Genomic DNA, 24,074 nt, shown 5'->3' with positions numbered 1-24,074 from the left:
GTTTGCCGCGCGCTCGAAACCGTCCGCTCGGTGTCCCTTTCGCAAAAAGAACCACCACCCTCGCCTAGTGTTCTCCTCTCTTCGATAACAGGGATCGTTACGAGCCGAGTTCCGGTGTTGGCTCGGAGCGTACACGAACGATGCGAATCGTTCTCGTTCGTCGATGGAAAATCGAGGAGAACCAACCAGCGCGAACAGTATCCGTGTGGATCTTCGGTCGTCGAGGTAAGATAACGAAGAAGAAGAAGAAGAGGAGAAGGAGTAGGAGGAAAAGAAATGGAAATAAAATATATATAAAAAAAAAAAAAAAGAAAAAAGAAAGAAAAGGATAACTCTCCAGCCACGCTAACTCGACGAACGCGTGTAATGATTGATCGATTTGTCGCACTTCACTGGCACCGTGTGTGTATGTGTGTGTGTGTGTCACAACCACGCGAAACGAGACCCTTCCGCGCCGTGTCGGCGAAAATCCCTGGGATCGCGGTCTCCGAAAGGGCTCGGCATTGTTACAAGAAGAGGACGCGCGCGATATCGTCTTGGTGCGCGAGCATGTTTCTCATCGGCGGCGACGGGCGTTCTCGTTATCTCTTCCCTTCTTCTTGTTTTCCCTCGTGTACTCCGGCCCCGTTGGTTTCCGCTTGCGAAATAACAAAAAAAAAAAAAGAACAAAAATAAGAGAACCACACGCGAATGGGGCAGAGGGAAGTTCAACCCATTATATTTTTCGTTCGTAATCGCGATCTCTCCTTTTTCTCTCTCCGTTTCTCTCTCTCTCTCTGTCACTGTTTATACTTTTTCCTTGTTTTTTTTTTTTACACTTTTTCGTTATATTTTCTTTTTTTTATTCTATTTCTCTCTCTCTTTGTATCTTTCACTCTTTCCTTTTATTTTTCTTCTCGTTTACCCTCTTTCTCTATTATCAGTGTTTCTACGTTAGGTTCAGGTTCGTTTTTCCCATAGGCTAGTCCGCCTCGCCCCGCGGCGCGAGAAACGCTTCTACGGGTTAAGCTTTTTTCGTGTAAGGCAAGCGCGGCCTTTTCCGCCGATTTTTAGTGGATCCGAGGTCCCATGGCTTTTCACGTGATCCATCGCTGAAAGAGAAATCAAAACGAAAGGAAAATCAGAAACAAAAGAGGCAAACGCGCAGCTTCGGACGCGGTGAACGGAAAGGAAACGAAAAAATTCGTGCAGCCGGCGCCCGTAGATCGTTCGCATCGGTTTCGATCCCGGGTATCGCGTTTCGGGAGCGATTCGAAGGCGGTTCTCTCGACGAAAAAAACCAATCGATCTCGTGAACCTCGATCGATCGGAGGAGAGTTTCGTCCTCGAGACCGATTCTCGATCTGTATTATTATTATACTATTTTTGTACAAAAGGAGCGTATCGCGGCGCACTCTCGAACTGAAAATCGTCCACCATTTTTCTTCGCGCGTTGATCGCTATAAAATACGTTACATTCGTAAATGAAACACGTTTCCAATCGTAGATATTCGTGGATATTTAATTTTTAATTAAAAGAACCACGCAACGGAAACTCTTTCGTAAAATTTAGTACGATTTATATTAATGTTCCGGACTCACGATGTGACGACTCTGAGTTCCGAAAATCACCCGGAAAAACCATTTCGATTACTCGAAAACGATTTGTAAAGTTTCGCGTTAAAATTTCCGCCCATTGCTCGACGAAAGTCAATAATTTCCATTTTTTCAGCGCAATTTACCGTCTGTTCGCAATTACTCGCAAGTTGATCGATCGTTTGTACCTTAATTCGGAAAATTCTCAAATTTTTACGAACGAACGATTATTTTTAGAGCGAGACGCTTATCCGAGTGCATGTAAAAATTTTTAATCGTTCTTTGCATTTCAACGAGTAACGGTACAGATAAGCTACTTTAAGTATCCTACTTGTGTGTATTATATTTAAGAAACAACGCTGAAAGAAATGGACGGTGGACGACTTTGAGCGCGCGCGCCATTGTATTTGAAACGGAGCGGTACCGCGTAAGGACGAGGTACAGCCAAAGACTGCTTTTAAACCTAACCTCCAAGATGTTGCGCAAACGGTTGAACGTAAAACGAAACGAAACGAAATAGATCCGTATAGAATTACACGAAATATTGTTCGAGAAGAGATGTGGTGCGTTTAAAAGCGGAGTAGGTTAAAGGAGCGTGAAATTCCGTAAGGTGTTGCAACAATGAGAGGACAAGTGGAAAAACCAGGGAGAGTCTACAAAGGGGGCCGCGTGAAGTGTTACGCGCCTATTAGAACGAAAATTCGTAAAGAACCGACGAGTGTACATCAACCGTGTACGAATAACCGTATTCGCTGCCTACGTCGTCGGTATAAATTTCGATCGCGATCCAAGCGATCCCAGAAACACGTGTTTATCGTTCACGATCGATTGTCGTCGTACTTATCATCGCGAAATAATTCTCCGTAACCCGTTGCCACGTACGAACGAAGTTTCGTTTAAAAAAAAAAAAAATCGACGCTCGACGCGTTCCCCCTTGCTGGAAGCGCGACGATGTGGAGTAGTACGAAACGAATAAAAATACGGATGACCATGGAGCGTGTGAGACGGGTAGAATGGTACGAAAGGTTAGTGCGCGGATCAGATTGACAAGATAAGAAGGGGAACAAGTTATTCGTCAACGATTCCGTGCGACCGATCGCCGAATATCAACAGGTTTTGTTTCGCCCGTGTTTTTCCGCGTAGCGAGAGAAACGGGAACGACGTGGCGAGCGGCGAACTCTGAAAGAGAGGAAAAGATCGCGAAAGGAAAAAGGACAGCGTGCCCCGGGAGGAACAAGAGGAGGAGAGTGAGAAAAAGCGAATGTCATTGCCGTAATCTTCGGACGTTGACTTCCTCCTGGCTCGTCCCTCCTTCCTCTTGGTCGCGAGCCCCCACCAGCAACACCAACCCCCACTCTACCGGCCCGTTACCCCCACTCCCTCGCAACCGCGAGTCGTCTCTTTGTCCTCTCCTTCTCACCTGCGCGTTCTCCTTCGCGATTCTCTACCTGCGTCTCGCTTCCACGTTTCCTCTCTCTTCGCCTCTTCTGTCTCCCTCTCGGTCTTACTCTCTGTTCGTCTTTCTCTCTCTCTCTCACTCTCTCTTTCTTTCTCTCTCTCGCGCGCGTCTTTCCGTCTCGGTCCCTCTTCGCTCCGCGGCTCGTTACGCGGAGACGTGTTGCAAGTCTGAAATATTTTCGTAGCGATTCGCGGGCACAAAATTGCTCCCTCGATCGAGAAGATTTTAATAAACCGCCGATCGACGAGGCAAGCGAACCACGATACACGCGTATTACGAAATACTACGCATCGCGCGCGGCTGCGCGTGCGCGCGCCCCGACCGTCGAGTCTGACACAATCCACCGCGGAACTACGCTGTGAATTCGAAACGAGAACCGTCCACCCGGCTTCTTTCGAGGCGCAGGACTCGTTAAAAATTGGAGGACGAACCCGGTTAACGCGTTCCGTGCCGCGTGGGGCGTACACGGGCTGAAATTTCCGTTTCGAGCCGTCAACGAACTTCGCCGTAATGTGCATTCGCGGCTGCAAACGGAATACGTAAGGTTCAAAATTAAATTTCCCGCTTCGTTGTCCAACGCACCGCCAACTCTACACCCCTCTCTTACTAACTATAGTTTTCTCGCTATTAGAAATATCGATCGAATGTCGTATAATATTCGATCGGAAGCATAAGTATTGGGTTGTTCGAAAAAGTCATTTCGTTTTTTTTTTTTAGTGAAAATGAAACGCGAATTTTTTAGAGCGTATAAAAATTTTATTAAATTATATATTCTCCGTTTTGGAGAACGAAACGACTTCCGGAACAAGCCAATATAAATCGCAACAGTGCGAGCCCGATACGTCCCACGTGGCCTGAACGGAAAGTAACCGAAAATCGGGTCCAGCACGGAACTTGTTAAGAAACGACCTCGAGGTCCGCGAACGGGCCATACTCGAAGACGAAATTAGGATTATTAGACACCGTTGGACGAGCTCCTCCAGTTCTTGGGGCTTCGAGTTACGACGAACGCGACTCCGGAATACAAATTTCCAATTAAAACGAGCGCCGTTCGTTTCGGCGAGCTCACCGTGGGAGTTTCTGTTTCGCGTCGAGGTTCTCGTAAAAAGTACGCGGAAAATCCATCGTTTTCTCTCGAGTTCTTCCTCGGGTAACGCTTATCGACGAAATTGCAATTTATCGGGACCGCGTAACAACGAGTTCTCCCGTTGTTTAAACGTCCCACGGAATTTCCAACGAATGTTAACGACGGGCAAGGTAAACGTTCGACTTCCGGTTCGATTAGCTCCCACGAAGTTTACTTCGCAACGCGTTCCCCGATATTTCGAAGCGAGATGACAATTTGTTCGAAACCGGCGCGAAAGAAAGAAATCACTCGGAGGAAATCGACGATGTTTCGATGAAATTGAAGAAACCTCGTTCAACGATACGGACTTTGATCGATCGATGTCGATTATCGACTCTTAAACGAGAACGAACGGTATTAGAGTGTACAATTAAGACATTTTTCTTCGGGCAGAAAATTGAACGCGTGTTGTAACCTTGCAGAGGAAAAGAATACTCTAAAACTCGGAGATGAATGTTTTAGCGATCGGGGGGTTAACTAGATGGATTGAGCTAGAGTTTCCTGGAACTTGATTCTTACTGGCAGTGTTTGCAACGGTTATCAGATGTGGCAGCTTAGCGCATTGCCCAAAATAATTACAGAATCATCGAATCGAACTGGGTAACCCATACTTTGAAAACTGTACGCTGTGCTATCCTGTCTGTATTAAATAGAGAGTAACTGTAAGTCTTCGGTTGAACCACAATTCCAATTTTAGATGCCGCTAGAGGCAAGTCGCAAGGCCCATTTCTATGCCACATTTTGCTAGCGCAACGGATGCAACTGCACCGTGAGATCGCGATTCTTCCTCGAATAAATCGACACTCCTCGCCGCGTTGCACGCCGAGAAACTTCCGACGTAACATTTGTTTACATCGAAACTGATCACTGGCGCGACAAAGATCATCGAGCAAAATCTCAACCGTCCCGAATCGTTCATTCATCGTTACCTAAATTCTAATCGCGATTTTGAGTTACGTTTGAGTTAGTTCGAGTACACGTTTGAAGTTACGATTCGAGGAAGACGACAGAGAAAATAAATCCAGAAATCCACGTGCACGTTTCGTGTTTCGGTGGCGAGCAAATTTCACTCTCGATTGCCACCCAAAAACGATCACTCTATAACTATTTCGAGCTGCATAGTTCCGCGTCAACTACGATCCCAAATACACGCTAACCAGCGTGGAACGAGAAAGGAGGGGGGACGCGTGAGATCGGAAATTTCGATCACCCTCGTTTACGTTGTTCCCTGCGTCGATGGTGATCGCGCGCTCGCCTCGAAACAACGTGAAATTGCCTCGCGACGTTCTCGTTCCCGGGTGGTCAATGAAACGCACCTCGAGGTGAGACCGTTTCCAACGGACACCATAACGCGGCATTACGACTACTTTGCGCGTTCGCCTCGCAGTCGAGTTCCCGTGTTTCGACAATCGGGGGTTTTCGAGTCGACGAGGCGACACGACACGACGCGACGCGACGCGAGGCGACGCGAGACGACACGAGGCGACCGCGCACATCGTATCGCGCCGCCACTTGGCAAAGGGCGAAATCACGCGAGCAACGTACACAGAGCGCGCAACACCACCGGGCTATGATTCAAAGTCTCGCTCAGCCCGGTACACCGCTACGAGTAGAGGCGTTACGCGCGCCGCGGGATATATATTACCGCGCGGTATAATCCCCCGCGAATGATTTATAAATCGTGTGAATCACGATTTGGCACGAGGGAAAAACGGTAATCGCGAATTAGCATTTCGCATCGTAGCAACGAACGGGCCGAACCGCTGAGCCCTTGTCCGACAAATCGCCAGTTAGAGAGCGAGTTAGCTGGCTGGCTGGCTGACTGGCTAGCTGTCTAGCTCGCTCGTGGTTCGTACCACGGCTCGAGGAGAGGCTGGCCCGAATGGCGGTTTCGCGGCCTCGCAGACGGTCATTTGTCTCCTGCAACGCCTGCCCGGTTCCGCGTTCCATCCGCGTCACAAGTCAGTGCGTTCACCTTGCCTCGAGTTATCAAAATCGGATCCGAAGCGATACACCGACACGCCGTATTCTTGGATCTTGGTCACGCCACGTGCTCTCTCTCTCTCTCCCTCTCTCTCACTCTCTCGTTCTCGGTGGAAAAGTGGCCGATATAAATTTCTACTTTCTCTCTCTTTTTTACCGCGTATCTATTTTATCAATTTTTTCCCGACATTCTCCGACGGACGAAACATTCACCTTACCGGGGTAGGGGAGGGAGGGCGAGATTCTTTCCTCCGCGATTTAAATATCTCGTCCCGCGTCGCAGCGATCGATGGAATGCAACGCGTGTGCTTCCTGGTGTTTTTGCCCGATATGTAACACGGTTGCGCAAGAGTTGTACAGGGTGTTCGAAAAATCCACGGTACCGTGGGTGAACACGGCTTCGGTGAAACGATCGTACGAAAATACTTCAAGTGTGGAATTTATCGCGTCGAAATGCATTGAACGTGCAGTTTATCGTACGGAGGTATCGTAAATGTGCGATCTATCGACAATCACGAGTTTCGATGCACGATAAAAGATTCGATCGAAGGACTCGACGAACGTTTCCTTCGTTTCTCGCGGACGAATTATCGGCGACGCGAATACGAAAAACCGATCGAGCACATTTTAAAAAAAAATCGACAAGATAAACGCTCGAAGCGATCGATTCACCGACGCTATTCCGTTCCCGAATATTCGTAACGCGAATCCCTCGTCACTGTGTACCGATTCTTCGGTGCTCCGGTTTCGTATCGCGAGAAAGTAAGCTGCGCGAGTAAACCGGGCGCAATTTTTCACAATGTTTACCAACGTTTCTCCGTGTACGCCAATTCCTTCAGCGCGCGCGCGCACAGTTCTCTACGCGTTTCGTAAACACCCCGTATATCGTTGAAAAGTGTCACCGTAGAACCGCGGTGATCCGCGTAGAAATCGAAGCGGAGAGAATCGACGTAACCGGTCGCTCGCGGCGAGACTGTGCGCGAAACGGTCGCAACATCGTCCCGATGTTTCATCGATCTCGATCGGCACGGATCGTTTCCACGGATCGGACACGAGGAACGATCCACCGTTTCGTTCTCACCGTCCCCTAGGATCTTCGACACCGAAATTTTTCTCGTTCAACGAGACAACCACGAGGGGAGCAAGGGGAACGGGACACGCGCGCACACACAATGAGCTTTTGCAACTTCCTCGCCGATTATCTCCGAGAATAGCGAGGTCGAAGGGCGGAGGGGGTTCGGGGGTACAGCATGCGATTCGTAGGAAATAAACGGTAGAAGCGAGATCGACGCCGCGGTTTACCTGCACGATTCGTTGCTGAAAATCACGTCCCGGCATCCAGGCACGATATTTAATTTTTTTCCCCCGTTCCGTTCCGTTCCGTTCGCACTTTTCCCTGGAACGTGTCGCAGTCGAGGCTCGCGTCCCTCCGTGATAAACAGGACGACACGACGATGGGCCAAACGCGGATAGGAGGCGCGACGACGACGACGCCAGAAATCGCGGACCGTGACTGGTTCCGCTTAAAGCCTCGTTCACACCTCGCGCGATCCAGACTCGCGGGTCTCACCCACCACCACCGTCGACCGAGCGACGCGACGATGTGCCTTCCTTCCTTCCTTTATCCGTCGTGGTAGGCAGAGGTACGAGCAACCTTCTCGATGATAAACTCCGCGGTGCGCGGTCCACCCGCGTGGCTACGCGACCACCGTGCGGGGGTGTACGGAACGTGGATCCGTGGTCCCGTGGACAGGACACGCGGTACACGCGGCGATCGTGAGAAATCCCGAACAGCGATCTCTCGTCGGTGATCGGCGCACGATCGTCCTCGTCGTCGTCGTGGTCGGTTTTGTTTTCGTCGTCGTCGTTGTTGTGATTGTCGTCGTCTTCGTCGTCGTCGTCGTCGTCGTCTTGGTGGTCGTCGTCGTCGTCGTCGTCGTCGTCGTCGTCGTCCCACTTGGATCAACTCTATCCGGCGCACTGAACGTCACTCGAGCCCCGTAACGATCTCGTCCACTGAGATCATTGTCCGTGCACGAGGAAACCGCGGTAACAACGTCGCGGACCCACGAGGACGCACCGATCGCCCTTGTACACGCCGACGAACCGGCGCTATAGGAGAGGAGAGGATCCCTGGATACGGTGTATCGTGTTGGGCCCCTCCGCGTGGCCGTGTGTCCACCTCGAGGTGGTGCGCGTAACGATGATCGCGAGACCGAGAGCGTGTCGTCTCCTCCGGTGTGTGTCTCTCTCGCCGACGAGCGGGGTGTAACAAACACGTCCACGGTAGTGTGGCTCCGTGGAGAGCAGCAGCCGCGACGACGACGGCGGCAGCGGCTGCGGCGGCGGCAGCGGCGGCGGCGGCGGCGGCGGTGGCGGTAGCGGCAGCGGCGACGGCGGCAGCGGCGGTGGCGGCGGTGGTGGCGGTGGCGGCGGTGACGGCGGCGGTGGCGGCGGTGGCGGCGCGCGCGAATATCTCCAAAGAGAAAAGCGAAAAAAGAAAAAAAAAAAAAGAAAAAAAATAGAAGCAGAACGCAGCGCGAAACGGGGATGGAAACGGGGCCCGCGCGAATCGAGAGAATAAAGGGGATGGAACCGGGCAAATAGCCGCGAGAGCTGCCCTATTACGATCACGTGCGTTTGTCACGAGTCGCGGTTGTGTATACGGAGCCGAGGACTCGCTCGCTCTCGCGCGAGTGCCTGAGAGCGAGTTCTCTCTGTGTGTTTCACGGTGCTCCGTCTTCGTCTCCGCGAACCGGCTCTCCTTTTCTCTGTCGCGCGGCCGTCCCGCGCGATCTCCGGCTCGCTCGCACCTATCCGCCGGTTGGCTCCTCTATTTTCCTTCCACTCGCTCGCTTTCTCTCTCTTTCTCTCTCTTTCTCTCGCTCGCTCGCTCGCTCGCTCGATCGCTCTCTTGTTCGCACGCTCGCTCGCTCGGCGCTGGCCCTCGTTCTCTCTTTTTCTCGCGAGCGCGAGAAAGAAAGAGAGAGTGAGAGAGAGAATGTGTCTTACCTGTGAGGTAAGTAAAACCGGCGTTCCGTCGTACGTGTTACGGCATTGCGCGGCTCGCCCGACTCCGTAGCCCCACGCTCTGCCATTGCGCGGGGTTCCGCGGACTGCTGACGGACGGGGCGGGACAGGGTGGGGGGAGTGAGGCAGGAGCGCGAACACGGTGGGGAGGGGGCAAGTAAAAGGGTGGAGGAGGAGGAGGTGGTGGTGGTGGTGGTGGTCGTGGTGGTGGTGGCGGTGGTGGAGGTGGTAGGTACGAAGAGAAGGAAGAGGTGGTAACGATGGTAATGCAGCAACAGGGGGTGAGGAGAGAGAGTATACCGCGGAGCGTTACACGGAGAGGGAGAGAGCAGAGCGCGGGGCAACGGGGGAGGGAGAATTAAGCGACTGGGTCGGAGGTGAGTCCTGGAGAGATGGTAGGGGATGTGGTATCGTTCGAGGGGGAGGGGGTACGGAGGGGGTGAGCCGCATCGCGAGAGGGACAGAGGGGAGGCCTGAAGTCGGAGGTGAGCCGTGTCGTTTGTATCGTACCCACCCGGTGGGGGTAGCGTGGACCATGGCACGCTGGCAGCGAGCGCGATGGTAGGGAGGTGGAGAAGAAGGAAGAGAAGGAGGGAAGGGTGGAGGAGGTGGAGGTAGGGCGGGAGGGGGGGCACCACACCGTAGACTCCCGAGTGGGGGATACGAGTGGACCAACTGGGTTCGCCAGCAACCCGCGGTTCATTGACCGAGAAGTGCCGGGAGAGCCGAACGGTCGGCCGTGTTCGACCCGCTGCTAAAACAGAATTTGTACCGGCACTTTATGCGTCTCATCTACGCGACTCGAGAAACAGACGGAGACGAACGAACGTGAAACGCGGAACGGTAGGAGGGAGGGAGAGAAGGAACGAGGTAGGGAGAGAGCGAGCGAGAAAGGAGGGCGAGGGACGAGAGCGGAAGAGAGCGCGAGCCAAGACGAGATAAAGAGAGGGAAACAGGGAAGATTTCGCGATGCACAGGAAGAGTTGACGCGACTGAACGAGCCACGGTGGAGTGAGGAGTGGGGTGTGAGGTTTCGGAGAGGGGGGACGCTTGATTGGCTGCGCGACGCTCGGGAAGAGCACCGCTCGCTCCGCGGCGCGGCGCGGCGTGGCGCGGTTCGGCGCGGTTCGGCGCGCTGTGCCGCGCCGGGCGGGAAACGGGGTTGCAAGAATTTCGGTGGCGGAGGATGGGCGAAGGGTGATGAACAGCGACGACGAGGCGCGGTGGTTACGATTCGTACGTAAGCTGCGGCCGCGCTCGCAAATTCTGACGATTCAATTAGGCGAATACGCGGCAACGAGGCCCGGGACAGGGACAGGGGTCCGGAGATCGGGGTCCGGGGCCGTGGCGCGCTGCCGTTTCCCGGTATCTCGATTCGATTTTAATCGTCGCGGCGGAGATACACGACGCGCGTCTGGCGCGTATCCAGACTCGTTAGGGTAAACCAACGCCGGTACCGCCGCGTCGTCGAACGTAATTATACCCGGCGCAACGATTAAGCGAGTTAACGCCAAGTTCTCCGAGTTACGTTCGTTTCGTCGTTAACGCGTATGCACGCGCGTCGTCGAGGATACAGCGACGGTACGATAGAGGAGGACTCGCACGGTTTAGCGGGAAACTTTCACGGCCCCGTGTCGATAAAGTTCTCCCGCGGAACCGCAACCGGTACGTATAGAAGCGTCGACGAGGGGAAAGACACCCGCGGGTGGTGGGGAAAAGGGCGCACCCTTCGACATCGCGAACTCTATTATCGTACGGTCAAATCATAAAACCATCGACACGGCGATACGTTTACTCGCGATACGCGCGGTAAGCTACACGCTCTTGTCGCCGGTTGTACCACCGCGGAACAGATTGCTGGAAGGAACCGATCGATCGCCGATAGACCATTAGATCGATGTTATCGGGACCCGGGGAACATGGAAAGCCACGGCGTATCGACGCGAACGATCGAGTTGGCCCGATCGGTTCGATGACTTATCTCGTTCGAGCAACGCAACGACCGTGTGTTTCCTGATCGAAGCAACGAGCTGGAATCGAAGAAGATGGCCGGGCAGAGGAACGACGACGGGCAGCGTTTACGAGAAAGGGATGAAGTCCCCGTGTAAGTAAGTCTGTCGACTGCCGGTGACCACACGGCCGCACACTTGTCGGGAAAGGAGATGCGCAACTCGGTGTAATGAACCTGGGAAACCGGTTACATCCGCGCGTGTATATATACAGTTCGGTTCGGCCTGTACTTACGTTACATTACGCGGACTGCTACTACCCGCGATCGAGCTATCGAGGCTCCGCAACGGATCGTCAACGAGAAGTCGGAGAGGTTTGTCGTCGATTCGCGACGTAGGAATTTCGATCGGCGCCATTGGCACGGGTGGCGCACGGGTTCCCTACCTGTGCGTGTCTATGCACGCCGGGAGCAATTAAGAGCAATTAAGAGAGACTCGACGAGCGGATTTCGGTATTGGTGAATCGGGAGGAAATTTTCAGAGCCGAATTACGATACATCGAGGCTCGCGCTCGAGCACTCGGTTGCCCGATACGATCGTTAACGATACGGGTTTAATGGATTTTCTAACGGGCTAATTATTGGCTACCGGCCACGTGAAAATATTCCAAGGAATAAGATCCGAATCGGATTATTATGACTTACGATCCGTTCCCGATAGATCGTCGGCCGATATCGCGATAATAGAATACGTTTGTAATAACCCTCAGCCTCTCTATACGAACTTGATAGCATCGTCTTCCATAGTTCGCGGCGCAAGTTCGCGACCCTGGAGTCCAGCTTCCTTCTTCGTTAAAATTAGCTAATCGCCGTAATTATATACGAGGTAAAGATTCCGTGCTTCGTACGGAGATTTTCAACTAATATTAAAGACGCGAACGGACCACCCGTATTTCCCCTCGTACCTCTCCGTTCTGATCTTGACTCGTGTTTACGCGAAACACACGAACCTATTATAAGCGGAACATCGTAAATTCTTACGTTGCGCCGCATACGGAGCTGGTGACTCGGCCGAACGATGACTATACACCCATTGGGATCGTGTAAAGTATCAACGCTCTGCACGATACTCCGCTTAGATCGAAATTATTTACTTCCAGGTACGGAGACACGGATAACGCGACTGTGACCCATTTCCAAAAATATTTTGATTATCAACGATTGGATTTTTCGCATTTGTGGAACACCATTGTCTCGAGTAACGATGACCAACTGTCGTCAAACAGTGACAAATAAATGACATCGATCGTTCCAAAAGCTCGGTAAAATCCCATCTACGGATATTACTCGAGCACTTTGGATACTGGAAACACTTCGAATCGAAACAACAAGCACGAATATGTTTCCAGTTGTAAATACATCGACTTGGTCGAATCGTTCGAAATGTTACTCCCATGGACTCGAATTTCTAGTAGTTGCACATTTTGAGTACTCATTTGCGTCAGCCACGCGTTTCGGGTACTCGTGTATTCGAAATACTCAAATATCATAAGTTTGTACTTATTCAAAGCGCTCCTGTATCCCTCGTGTTCGCATATTCGAGGTACTTACACATTTTGAGTAGTTGTACACTACAGGTATTTCTACGTTCCGAGTACTCGCTTACTCGAGATACTTTGAGTACTCGCACCCTCTGAATAAAATATTTCGAGTGCTCGTGCACTCAAAGTGCAATATTTCGAATGCTCGTGCACTCAAAGTGCAATATTTCGAATTCTCGCGTGCACTCAAAGTGCAATATTTTGACTTCTCGCGTGCACTCAAAGTGCAATATTTCAAATTCTCGCGTGCACTCAAAGTGCAATATTTTGACTTCTCGCGTGCACTCAAAGTGCAATATTTCGAGTGCTCGCGCGTACAAACGGTCGTACGTTACGAGTGCTTCGAACGTAAGCACATTTCACACGCCGATGTACTTTGCAAACACGTACAGGATTCGAGTATTCGTTCCGTTCGAGCGCACCTGTACACGTATTTCAAGTGCACGGGCAGTCGGAGTATTTATTTAGCAACGCGTCGCATATCCCGAGCACTCGGCCAGCTCTAATAGCGGAGAGAACCTGCGAGATAGCGACGTTTCAAATTTCCGTACCGGAAATGACCATCCCTCCGGCTCCACTTCGGCGAATTTTCGCCTTCGGAGGAAAAGGTCGGGGCGAAACCCCGCCGACCCAAAAATGCAACACAATTTCGTGCCCCAACATTTGTATTCTCCCGCGGATACATACCGCGCGCGGCATTTACCCTCCGGATACAGTCCCTGCATTTCCGAGGTAACCATTGAAAAAGTAATAATGCAACGGCGCGCATCTGGCACGGCCACTAAATCTACTTTATTCATATTCAATTACCCGGGGCTACCTATCGCGTACGCGTGCTAAAAATAAATTCACCGTACCCGGCCACGTCTGGCCCGGCCCACCCCAAAAACCGCGAAAAGGGAAGCATCGCGAAACGCGGGCAAGCGAAGATCGACGACGAATTCCGTACCATAGAGGGGACCTCCTCGACGTCCTTGACATCCCTCTGTACTCTTCACCCCACTCCCCACTCCTCACCCCACACCGTTGAAGAATCGAAAATTCCTCTCCCCTCGATCGAAAAACACAACACCAACGATCTTCAATTTTCGAAACCGTCTCTCACCCCTTCCCGTTCCTCACTGTCTCTCGTGTACGTAAAATTCTCGTGAATGAACGATATATTTCATTGGCCAACCGGAAGAAAAAGTGTCGGGACACTCGACGGTGGCGTTAAAGGCCGGTGTTGGCGTAGCAGGGGACGAGAGAGAAAAAAAATGCCGGGATTCAATTACCGCGGCTCGTGGTGGGGGTGTAGGGTTGGAAGAAGGAGGAAAGGGGTGAGAGCGGAACTTCCGGTCGCCGGGATCTTCCGGCTCGGCGTAAACCGTTCCGGCGTAAAAGGAAGGGTAAAGAAACGGTGGTATGGGTAGAAAACTCCGGGGGTTGAGGTACGTGTCGCGGCGGGGGCCACGGGGGAGGTAGAACAGGGGGTGTTTCGAATGGAAACCGAGAGGAGGAGGCGGTAGCAGCGGCCGGGTGGTTTAGCGCGAGAAGTAGCGTAGCTAGGATAGCGGGAGGGGAAAGGTGAGAGGGGGATGGGGAGGTTGAAGAAAACACATAATAGGGTGGGGCGCTTTGCTGCCGCTTTTGAATCGATCCAACGCCGGCTACAGCTGGGAGTCTCATCCCACCGAGAATGTGGGTGGGGTGGTTCGGTCAGCGGTTCTCATTCTCCTCGAGTCACCCCTCTCGCCACCCCCTGCCTCCCCCCCCACGTTGTCGTTGCGCGAAAGATTATCGCGAAATACGCGGAAGGTTCGAGCAAAAAGGAGGGTCTCCGCGATTGGATTTGGATCAACGCCGGCTCCCGGTCCGAGAGACCGAAACTCCCACACCACCCGCGCGAACACACGAGGGGGGAAAACTGGGTCGTGTGGGTCGTTCAGAGGAGGGGGGTACACGGTACGGTGGGTCTGTGTACGCGTCGAGCGTACGGATGAACGAGCTTCGAGGACACTTGTTAGCCGTTCCCCCGAAAATGAACGAAACGCGGCACAAGCCGAGTGCGAGGGGTGTGTGCGTGGTTATTAATTCGTCAACGTCCTATCGCGTACGGTTCTCGTCCGCGATAAATCAAAATCCCGCTTCATAATCCGGCCGGTTATTAGCCGATGCGAACGAAACAAGAACGAGAGGGATGGAAAACGGTGCGGGAATCGGGTCTCCTCGAACATCTCGCCGATTAACGCGGAAACGATCGACCCCCGATCGTCCCGTCCATCGGTCGTTAGGCGATCGCGATTCCATTTCGGTATTTCAACCGTGCCTCCACCACCACCACCATCACCAACACCGTTACCACCTCCGTCTCCAGCGTAGCCCGGTTCGGGTGGCTGTTAGCCATCGCGATGGTCGCGCGCGCGGAAATAGTCGATTCCGAGGAGACCGAGAAACTGTGAAACGAGCACGAAACCTTTCTTCGGGAATAATAATAGACCTTGTCGGTCGTGGAATCGTGTCAACGTCGACGGTGCGAGCGCACGGCGACCAGGAATCGAATAATGTTTCCCAGGGACGAGAAGTCGATAAACGTTCGCCGATGGTTCGAATCGTGGCCGGCTCGATGAAAATACCAAGAGCGGCGCGCGCTCGTTATATTCGTCGCCGATGTTCCAGAGTGATACACGTGTGTACCTATCGGTGATCGGGGCGATGTTAAAAAGAAAGTTCCGTCTAAAAATATATGTGTATACGTGGCGCGGTTGTACGTACGTACGTTGCAACGGTGCGTGGCGATCGCGGGGATCCAACGACGATCGTTGGATCCGAATACCGGCTCGGGTACCCGTGGCATCCAAAACAACCTACCCTCGTCTTCTATTTCCCGCCCGTAAACAGTCGTTCGTACGTCTGGTCGCGGCCGAGCCTCGTGTACCGGTGTCCAATTGTACACAACGACGAAAACGCGGAACGTGTCAAGGTCTAATTTTACAACGAGACTCAACGACGGTGATACGGTGGCCGTGTACACTTTCGACGATATCGTTGCACAAGGACCGTCGATACGGCCACGTTGAGCTCGTTGTTCATTTCGCAAGGCCGGCTCGCCGGTTTAAATTGGACCGGGCCAGACCCGGGACGAGATCATTTATAATAAAGACTCACCGTTGTTGTTGCGCAGGATGGAACCGGGGCTCGTTGCCTCGAGAGGGCTGCTGGGTTCTTCCGTGTTCGGCTCCCTCTTCACGCTGAAATGGAAACATCTATTATGTATTCAATCGAACGAGAGGGGAGGAGAGGGGTAGTAGGAGAGGTTTCAGGGGAAGGAGGAAGTGAAAATCAACCGAAAGTAGTCCAAGATCGACGACGAGAGAGTCCTCGAGCCAGGGTCGTTCGGTCCTCCGAATCATTTTGTTCGCGGATCCCTCCTTATCGTGTGCGGCTCTGTTTGCGCGTAGAAGAGGTCCTTTGACTACGGCCCTGACTCGATCCGAGCAATCAGGGTTGACCCAGTTTTGAGTTCAATTTGCACCGCGAAGGCGCATTTGGCTTAAGCCGCCCGAAACGGGAAATGAATGGACGCGGTGGACGAGGGTAGGGGGGAGGGGAGAGAGAGAAAAAAAATCAAAGATTAATTGTTCGAGGTCTGAATTGTACGCTCGATGCGACGACGACGACGACGACCTCGCGCGCGAAGAAGACGCGTCCTCGCGCGCGATTGTGTGACCTCCGCGAGAATTGTAACGTTTCTTTTTTATTTTTATTTTTTTTTTTTTTTTTGCCTCTTTTTTTCTCCTCTGGAACCGATACGTACGTACTTCGAACGAGAATCTCTCGTTACGAGGACAGCGGGAAAGTACCTCCAGGTTCGTCGTTTCGGATGAAATTTGTAAATTTGTAAATTTCTACCTACCGTTACGGAACGAAAATTACAAATTTGGTCGCGGAGATCGCGAAAGTTCGCGCAATTACAGTTAAAAAGGCGAGGACGACACTTCGACGAAAATTGGGTCACGTACGTGTATTTTTATTAGAATACCGAGTACTCGCAAATATCAAGACCGTGGTACCGGGCGTAGCTGTATATACGTGTACATTGTTGCATTCTACAAAATATAAACGCTTATTCAAATGCACGTGACCCAATTCTCGTCAAACCGTTATCCTTGTCGTTTAACGATAATTAGGTGCAAAGTTTCCAGCGTTCGTGTTACAATGTCTGCCATTCCTCGAAAGATGTATTATTCCAATAATCTTGGAGCAGCTGCTACGGACGATCTTTTGATTTCGCTGCATGTTTTCGTGCATCCTCGTTCAACTCGTCCGGCAAGAGTTTAATCGGGTTAAGCTGGAGTGCTCGCGGTAGCCAAATCATATTTTCTAGCGATCTTTCTCGTGTTCTTTCTGCTAAGTAATTCCTTCTGTATTAATTATTTAGATATTTAGTAATATCTACGATCCGATTTGTTGTCTTGGAAAATCAAAAATAAAATAAATGGTCGGTAAAAAAATTAGACGATCCTGGATTTAATGAGTACCGAGTATCGAATACCGAGCGTCGCTTGATCGGTAACGAAAATAGAGTACTCATAAATAACAAGTATTGAATACTCGAATACAGAGTACCCATAACGATCGTGTATTGAATACTCGAATACAGAGTACCCATAACGATCGTGTATTAAATACTCGAATACAGAGTACCCATAACGATCGTGTATTAAATACTGGAATATAAAGTACCGATAAATACCAAGTATCAAATAACGTATACCGAAAACGGATACTTGGTAGTGAATACTCGATTCCGAGTAACGAGTATCAGATACCGAGTGTTAAGTATCGAGTAACGAATACCGATTGTTTATTGCCTTCTTTCACTTCGATGCGTCGAAATATTTCCCGATCTACCGATAACTCGAAAAGCTTTATTTCAATATTGCCTTCTTCCTCTTCGCCGGGCTAAAATACTTCTCTGGCTACCAATAACGCACAAAGCTTGTTACAATACCGTGACGCTCTACTCTTTCGTGGAAACATTGTTCAAAACGGTCGAAAATGGAGCAAGTACCTTATAAAACGACTTTGGGACATTTCTATCGTGATTCTCGGTATAGACAATGGCGTAGGGATCACCATATAAAAAAATTACATCTAATCCGTAATACAATGTATCACGTGCGTGACAATCGCAATACAAAGTATTATAAACTATGACGCTTTACTCTTTCGTGGAAACATAGTTCGAAACAATCGAAAATGGAGCGAGTACCTTACAAAACGATTTTGGGACGTTTCTATCGCGATTCCCGGTGTAAACAATAGGGATCACCGTATAAAAAAATTACATCGAACTCGTAATACAAGGTATCACGTGCGTGACAATCGCAATAGAAAGTATTATAAACTATGCTTAACTCTTTGGTATTATAAACTACGCTTTACTCTTTCGAGGAAACATAGTTCGAAACAATCGAAAATGGAGCGAGTAGCTTGTAAAACGACTACGGGACGTTTCTATCGTGATTCCCGGTGTGAACAATGACGCAGAGATCACCATATAACAAAAATTACATCGAATCCATAATGCAATGTATCACATGCGTGACAATCGCAATACAAAGTATTATAAACTCTGACGCTTTACTCTTTCGAGGAAACATAGTTCGAAACAATCGAAAATGGAGCGAGTAGCTTGTAAAACGACTTCGGGACGTTTCTATCGTGATTCCCGGTGTGAACAATGACGCAGGGATCACCGTATAAAAAAATGACATCGAAGAACCCGTAATACAGTGGATGGTCGCGTTCCGAAAGCCATCCACGTTGCCGAGCTAAGATCCCCGAGTCAACAGATTGGAAAATTCTTGGCGCAAATATTTCCATGGCGTCTTTGAGGCTTCTTCAAAGAAGATCGAAGGTCCATCAATAACCGATAGATCTAAGAGGATGGGACACGGATCGACACCCTCGGCATCCAGAGGGGAGCCCAGTACCCTCTATGAATAGATATCCTATTTCGGAAGCCGAAGTACGTATTATCGAGCGGCAAACCGATGCCACCACCACTTTGACCCGCGACGATGACAGAAACCATCGATACGAGCGGTCCGAGTCGCACTATTCCGAGTGTCGTCGATAATTATTACCCTCGATTAAGTGGAACGAAGTGGGTCGGCCGAAAATATCCCTACCTAAAAGGTGGTTCAATCACGCGTGTCACACGTTCGTCCCAACAGGAGAGGGGTAGACCGTTGGACGTGATCGGTGAGATCCGCGAGATCACACACCACCGACAGGGACAGAGGAGGACGAATCGTGAACGCGGGCCCGAATCTCCGCGATCGAACGTAATTAATTCCACTACGGACGATAATATGCAAATACTACGTACGCGGGAGTTTAACGGGCGATTCAACCCGGGAAGAAATTTTTCAAACGATAAATTCGCACGTACTCGGGCACAAAGCGACAATAAGCCACTTCTGCTTTGTGAAACGAAACACCGTTTCGTACAAAGGGCGCGGAAAATACGTTCGATAACGTTCGGTTTAAAATCGCTTCGATCGGACGAATATAAATTACAAACTGGCGCGACAACAGTTAGTTACGAATTTCTTTGTCTTCTCTCTCTTTCTCTAGCTATCTGCTTGTACGTGTGTGCGTGTTCTGCGTGGATCATCGAACTCGTTACGGAATACAGAGAACGGACAACATTGATTTTTCGATATTTGTAAATTACCGCGCAACGATTCTCGATACGAATTTCGTTATCGCTCTCGCGTTCCGTTAGATCGGCTCGCGTTACGATCACTTCAATTTTCTTTCTCGAAGCGAACCTGCTCGAGCTTTATTTTTATAACACTCGAGCTGCCTTCAATCGCGGGAAAAGGCAAACAGTATTATTGACTGAAGACGGCACGGAAATACCAAGAGTGTTTTAAATCGAATTGAGACTTTCGTGCGGTTATAACGGCCAATTCGTTTATCACTTTCACCGGTGTACGATTCCTGCCGTACGAAATTTCGTTTCGAAAAGTCACTTTTCTTTCTCTTTTTCTTTTTTTTTTTTATTAAAATACAAAGAGATTATTTCTCTCCGCAATACCGAATATTTAATTCGCAACGCGATAACGCGTACGTTGTTTCCTTCGAACGTCAGACCGGAGTCTTTCGAAAATAAATGCACAAAGTTGCATAGAATTACGCTCGGTTCCCAGAACAAGGCTCCACGAAAGATGAGAAAAAGTATTTAATTTCTGTAATCCCTCACGACGTGATACCTCTTTCAGCAATTTAAATATAAAGGAGTTACTTTGCTTTACAATATTACAATATTACAATATTAAATGCAACGCGATGCTTGTGCATTATTTTCTTACATCGTTGGATCACGATCTTACGGAAGTGAATGCACAAGGTTGCGTACAATTGCGATCGATTCCCGGAGCGAGACACCCCACGAAAGATGAGGAGAAATATTTACTTTTCCGTGCAGTTTCTTTTCCATTTTTCTCTTTTCCCTTTTCTTTTTTTTTTTTCCTTACGGCACGTAGTCACGTCACGTAGCTCGGTAAACAAGCACGGTGAAACAAATGGTACTCCTCTTCGGTTCGTATTAATAAATCATAATAAAAGATCACAATGAACGCGTTGCTACACTTTGCTGAAAGTAGTACAAAGGATAAAGAATCTCGCGCGCGGGTTCCGCGCCTAGATACATAGTTAACGGTAATTACCCGCGCCGAAAGTATGCGAATAAAGAGGGAAAGACGTTAGCGATAGAGTAAACAACGCGAGTCCCGTGCTCGCGCCGGCTGGAGAGAACTTTCGTTTTGAAATAAAGATCGTACGATGAGCGGGCGGAGATGGCACGGAAAGATATGGAAATGGATTTTCGTGTAAGAAAAAAAAGCGAGGAAGGGGACGGCCAGAAGTAGGTTGATAAATCGGGGAACTCGCCGCGGAAATAATACCACCGCGGAGAGAAGATCTGCGTTTATTGTAATAAGCAGAACTGTACGCGAGGTTCGCATTATCGCGAGTACAGAGTTCTCGTCCTCCGCGTGGATAAAAGGGTTGGAAGGCTTTCCTTGCGCTCCACGAGGAACAACGATGGATTAAATCGATCTCACGTTGGATTCGGAGCCGGTGAAGAATTAGGTCAGTTTCAAATATTGAGTTGTAACGTAAATTCGGTCGTCCCGCGTATCGTGTTTCTCTTGCTAAGAATTCGATCGTTTATCTCACCGTTGCGGAATCCAAACGTGACAACGGCCGAGTCACGAGCATTTAGTTCAAACCTGATTGTTATTCGTTACGACTGGAAGTCCTGGAGTACGTATCGAGTTCAATACGAATTTACATTACCGCGATTAATGTTTCGTTGAAATTGTACCTGTTGTATCACACCCGGGAGGATTTCTGAGCGTTCCAGGCGAGTAACGCTGTTCGCGATTTATCGAAAAGACGTTAAAAGTAATTTGTATTCTTGTTATTATTGTCAAGAAATTCCAGCGAAACAGAATTCACGTTGGTTTCGCCGATCGTTGTGTCTCTCGTGCGAAGTTTTCAGCGTGGAACCTTGAGGATCGCGACGATGCGGTTAAAGCTGTTAGAGGCTTTCGGGAATAAGTGGTGTTCCCTTGGAAAATGATTGCAACGTCTCGTCAGCATTGTAACTATTACCAGCGACCCGAAGACACGCTAATACCGAGTACAACTTCAACTATATTGATACGAATACAGAGTATCCTAGCTACGACACTGATACTTATATCGAGTACGGGGTACACGGTAAACGTGTGTCGAATAAAGAGAACTCGCTACTCGGTAAACGGTACCGAGTACCGATTACTCGGTAGCGAGTGTTCCAATAGTGCGTATTGAGTATCGAGAACTCGGTAGGGAGTATTAAGTAACGAGTAGCGAGTCACGTGTGTCGAGTACCGAGTATCGAGTATTGTGTGTCGGGTACAAAGTATCGAGTGATGTATCTCGGGTGTCCAGTAGCGAATAATTTGTATAAAGTACAAAGTATCGAGTAATGTATGTCGAGTACAAAGTATCGAGTAATGTACATCGAGTACAAAGTATCGAGTAATGTACATCGAGTACAAAGTATCGAGTAATGTATCTCGAGTATCCAGTAGCGAATAATGTGTATAAAGTACAAAGTATCGAGTAATACATCTCGAGTATCCAGTAGCGAATAATGTGTGTCGAGTACAAAGTATCGAGTAATGTGCGTCGAGTAACAAGTAGCGAATACATAATGTATATCGAGTACAAAGTATGGAGTAGTGAATAGTCTTTCTCGAGTGGTAAGTACTCTGCAGTCGATACTCTGTATGTTGTATCGAACACCCCACAATAAGTACCGAATACCACAATATACGGTTCTACTCGTTCGAAAAAAAAAAAAAAAAAAAAAAAAACACCGAATGTTAATAATTGAATACAGCGTATTCCGCAAATGCACATTGCTTCTGGGAAAAGTGCTCCTCGTAATTCGCTTGTCATCGATTCGGAGAACTTTAATGCATTTGAAACCACGTTTCAACTTTCGTTTCAATAACTACACTCTGAAACGATGTAGGAAAGTAACGTGTAATTTTTATGTTGAAATCCACTTACTCAATTTCACTTTCATGCTACATACAATGTATCGAATTAAACTTCCTTATTCACGCACTGTAAATCGTGAACGAGAGACGTATATAACTCGCTTGTATAGACCTCTCCGCGACAATCGCTTTCGAAAACAATGAACGAACTCGCGAAATCGGTTCGCTAGTTTCGCAAGAATTTTATTCGAACTCAAATTACGCGTTCATTTCCACGGTGATTTTCACTGTAACTCGCGCGTTGACAAAAATTGCGCAAGATAACCTACAAAATTGAATTCTCACGCGCAGCTAATTCGTACCGATATATTAAAAGGGAAAATAAAAGAATAATGAGAATAAAATTCAATTTTGTTACTTGTTTCGTGCGAATCAAAAATCGAATAACTGTCTTTAGAAACACGAGTACGAGTGTATAGAAAGAAATCATTCGGCAGGTGTTGGTAGCGTTACGTTTGGCCATTCGTATTTTTAACTCGACTGAATAAAAAACAAGGTTATAACGCTGATGACGAGACGCGGTGCTCTTAATGTCTGCATTATTAAGCGATACCCGTTAAATTGCATTTAACTTCCGAAATACTAATACCATGCGAACAGCTCTTATCGCTTTACGAAAGACAGATGCTTGAAAAAAGATTGTTCGTGCATTCGATGAATTTCGAGTGCTTGGACGATCCGAGCGTTCGTGTATTACGAAAACACGCGACTTCGGAAGTAAAGTTTCTCCGCAACGCGTAACTTTCTTTCGCGTGAACTACACGATAAATGTACGGTAAAATCATCCGGAGATTTCGTCAAAGTTAATTTACATCTTTCAAAAATTACCGCCATTGCGTTAGACATCTTTATGCTTGTACCGTACCCTCCTGATAGTGTACATATACATGTATGTTTCTATCCTTCGGAACGGGCGAAAACGTTTTAGAACTTTTTGCAGAGTGTATCTATGCAAGGAACGTTTACCCGATCGAAGAGAATAAAAGTTTCACAAGTACTTTCGGTAACAACTGTTGAACAAGTTCGTGATCGTTTCTTTTCTCGTTTACCCTCGTTTAAATCGTGCGCATTCTAACCTTACAACGAGACGAAATTTTCTAATCCTTACCTGATAAAAGTAGAATCTGCCGCAGGACTGGAGGGTCTTGGTGAGGAACTCGCGGTGGAGGCGGTATTGGTCTCCTCCACGTCCATCATCATTCATACCGACGATGACGGATCAGTGCGAACGTCAGAAATAACGGAGAATTATTTGAACGACGGCAACGAGAATGAGAATGGGCGGGATGGCGTACGGAGGATGGCTGATTTGTGAGGCCCGCCGGCCCTCTCGACGTCCGATCCCGCGGGGACAGAAACCATAAAGTCGGGGAGCTAGACAAGGGGTTGGGGGTTGGTTTCGAGCGCCCGTCCACGAGCGCGGACTTACGGAAAACAACTGACAAGCCAACTTACCCCCACCGTCGACAACCACCGTGCGGCGCCTGCAAACCTGCGCCGCCGACACCTGTCTCGCAGGAATGTTGTCAGTGCGCAGGCGCCGCACCGCCAAAGCGTTACCAATATTTAAATAAAAAAAGTTGACGCCAAGTCTCTGTACAATGATCCTACCCGAAGTCCGACGTTCTCATGGAAATTACGCAAGGCAATGTTTCCGAAACTGAAATGCTTGTCGCGCGTAAAATCGTAATTTTAAATTTCTATCGCACGGAATCATTTTAAACGAGAAAGTTTTGCACACGAT

At 49.3% G+C, this 24,074-nt stretch overlaps 1 long non-coding RNA gene across 1 annotated transcript; it reads right to left on the bottom strand.

The window, feature by feature from the left end:
• Positions 1-954: 954 nt before the first annotated feature.
• On the bottom strand, positions 955-23,707 carry LOC143152709 (uncharacterized). Its single transcript, XR_012993624.1, has 3 exons — positions 23,439-23,707; positions 15,870-15,952; positions 955-1,091 (listed from the first exon to the last, which is right to left on the bottom strand). It is a non-coding gene; the product is annotated as an uncharacterized LOC143152709 (long non-coding RNA).
• Between the last annotated feature and the right edge of the window lie 367 nt (positions 23,708-24,074).

The sequence above is a fragment of the Ptiloglossa arizonensis genome, chromosome 11 (assembly GCF_051014685.1).
Source record: "Ptiloglossa arizonensis isolate GNS036 chromosome 11, iyPtiAriz1_principal, whole genome shotgun sequence".
Taxonomy (NCBI): Eukaryota; Metazoa; Arthropoda; class Insecta; order Hymenoptera; family Colletidae; genus Ptiloglossa; species Ptiloglossa arizonensis.
This window is presented reverse-complemented; position numbering and strand designations above follow the sequence as displayed.